The 3,000-nt window shown below is 37.3% G+C and overlaps 1 long non-coding RNA gene across 1 annotated transcript in view; it reads right to left on the reverse strand.

Moving 5' to 3' along the window:
* Positions 1-2,124: 2,124 nt before the first annotated feature.
* LOC107734397 (uncharacterized) overlaps positions 2,125-3,000 on the reverse strand; it is a 14,123-nt gene continuing 13,247 nt past the window's right edge. The window contains exon 3 of the long non-coding RNA XR_001639088.1: positions 2,125-2,289. This is a non-coding gene — a long non-coding RNA (uncharacterized LOC107734397). The remainder of the gene's footprint in view (positions 2,290-3,000) is intronic.

Genomic DNA, 3,000 nt, shown 5'->3' on the forward strand with positions numbered 1-3,000 from the left:
GGACAACAACAAACAAACATACCATTAAGAGCCGTGCTTGCACAGGTTCTGCGCGATCCTCTTCACTAATATCCTCTGCGTCTCAATCGGGCTCAAATTGATAAGCAATATAGACGACGCCATTGTTTACAATACAAGCAGAGCACATGCCGCTGAGGTGAGGGATGTTTAGACGCGCACCAGAGGCGGTTTAGCCAATCACAACACACTGGACTAGCTAACCAATCAGAGTCCATCGCGTATTTCTGAGGGAGGGGCTTCATAAAAGCAGGAAATGATCAGCGCGTTTATCAGAGAAGGGACAGAGAGGTGAAGAATAAAGGTAAATTATGTGAAAAATAATGCGTTTTTAAAAAAACGAAGCATGAACACATGTTAGACTGCACCCCATAAACACAATCAAGCCTAGAACAAAACCAGTCAACCACCCCTTTAAATTTAGCCAAAGGCGGCGCTCCAGCACCACTAAGTTGGCCATGGCCTTGCTGATCGCCTGCACAGTGGCCTTTGTAGTGTGCAGAGCCAGGCCAGTCGCTGTGCGCAGCTCTTTAAAGGCATCAGGATTTGGACCGCAGCATTCAGTCCCAGTGAGCACAGCCTCAGCGTGGGTGCTGCCCAGGCAAGCGACGCACTCACTGTGCCCGTCTGTGTCATGCAGGGGTTCCCTGCATGAGCCACACTTGCGGCATGACATTTGCAACAACATCGCTGAAATTTGCTCAGAAATTTGTTCTTTTTAATCCACCGGATAGCCGCAGAGGAAGGCTTGCTCTGCGATCTTCCACTGCCAGGGGCTCTTCTACGGCGAGCAGCAGGCTGAGCTTCTTTCCAATAATTTTTCAAATATATGACAACAACAATGTTCTATTCATATGGCTTTCTTTGCAGTAGCTTGCTTGATGTAGCTTTCGTTGTTGCATTTTTTCCTTATGATGCGTCTCACATCTTGCATGGTGATGTCAGGGAACTTTGACAGAGCATGGTCTGTGAATTAAAACACACACACACACACACACACACACGCACGCGCGCACACACAGAACAAAAATATAATATACATCATCCAGAATTAACACAATAAAACAGTCAAAGTATCATGATATGTAATTCAAGTTCAAGTTTCTGAACACGAATGCAATCACAACTGCTATATTTACCAACAGACAACCAAAAATGTCCTTTAAATGTCTAACTTCACATAAATTAGGGTTATTTTTTGGACAGCATCAAATGGTTGGTTCTTTTGGAAATTGGAAATTTCCCTTTAGTTACATGCACTCACCAAGTATAGCATCAAGTTTCGTGCTATCAAGCTGTGGCTTTGATTCCATGTCTTTGTGTGCCCCTGACTGTCTCCCTGTCTTTTGACTTTTGATGTTACTATTTTGGAGTAACATCTTTTGACCGAAACGTTGCCACATCTTTTGACCGAAACGTTGCCACTTTTAACCTTTTCTGAATAAAGGGAGAATAACAGTGTGCAGATCTTTTTTGTATAATTTTAAGTAAATTTTTTTAAATTCATATAATTACCTCTTATGGCATCGAGTATCTCTTTAACATTGTCTTCTTGTAGCCTCCCGTTCTCTCTTTTAAGTTCCTTCATTTGCAGCTGTACCTTACTCCAGTTTCTGGCATGTAGGTCCTCATCTGATGACGACTCATTTTCAATAGTTGACTACACCTGAACACAATGGGAAAGATTAAAAAAATAAATAAATGCAAACTTTGTCAAATATTAAATAGTCTACATCCTCATCTGCAGCAAAAGTTAAAACTTATGACTTCAATTTGCAAATATTAAAATAATTTACCTGTAAAGATTTTTGCTTTGCCATCAGCTCCTTCTTCAGGCTTTCAATCATTTGGTCTGCTACCTCTTTTGGGGTACTGGTTGTCTTTTTGCTCTTTTGCTGACAAAATTACAATTTAAACAATTCACATTTATTTGTACAGTGATTTTTACAAGACATACATATCATTCAAAAGCAGCCTTACAGAAATACATGTTTGTGTTACAATCAAAGAAGAGTTATATACATTGCTTCATTATTGAAATGTACATTTTTTATTTCTCCTAGATTCACATGCAGAGGTGGCATAGAATCTCCACATTATCTCCATGCTATTTTTATCTATGTTATCACCTGTTTTGATGAACGTCTTCTTGATCTTCTACATCCTCCATCAACCAACTTTTTGGCTTTGTCTTCCTCCTGAGTGTTTGTTTCCAGATGTCTTCACCCTTTATGAATTCCTCCCTCTTCTGGCAGAGGTCACTATAATTGTCTGTAAAAAAAAGTTTGGTGTACATTGTGAAAAACTGGGTCAGCCAGTCAAAAGTTTTTGAACAGTAAGATTGTTAATGTTTTATCAAGAAGTATCTTCTGCTCACCAAGCCTGCATTTATGTGATCCAAAGTACAGCAAAACCAGCAAAATTTTGAAATGTTTTTTAATATTTTAAATAACCGTTTTCTATTTGAATGTATTTTAAAATGTTATTTATTCCTGTGATGCAAAGCTGAATTTTCAGCATCATTACTCCAGTCTTGTGTCACATGATCCTTCAGAAATCATTCTAATATGCTGATTTGCTGTAAGAAACATTTATTATTATTATTACTTTTATTTAGCAGGGATGCTTTAAATTTATCAAAAGTGATGATAAAGACATTTATAATGTTACAAAAGATTTCTATTTCAGATAAATGCTGTTCATCAAAGAAACCTGAAAAAAGCTGTTTTCAACATTAATAACAATAATAATAATAATAATGTTTTGTTTTTTTCAACAAATCAGAATATTAGAGTGATTTCTGAAGGATCATGTGACTGGAGTAATGATGCTCAAAATTAAGCTTTGAAATCACAAGAATAAATTACATTTAAAAAAACATTAAAATAGGAAACAGTTATTTTAAACAGTAAACATATTTCAAAATGTTTCTGTTTTTGCTGTACTTTGGATCAAATAAATGCAGGCTTGGTGAGCAGAAGA

Source organism: Sinocyclocheilus rhinocerous, unplaced genomic scaffold, assembly GCF_001515625.1.
Source record: "Sinocyclocheilus rhinocerous isolate Xijiao unplaced genomic scaffold, SAMN03320098_v1.1 scaffold853, whole genome shotgun sequence".
Lineage (NCBI taxonomy): Eukaryota > Metazoa > Chordata > Actinopteri > Cypriniformes > Cyprinidae > Sinocyclocheilus > Sinocyclocheilus rhinocerous.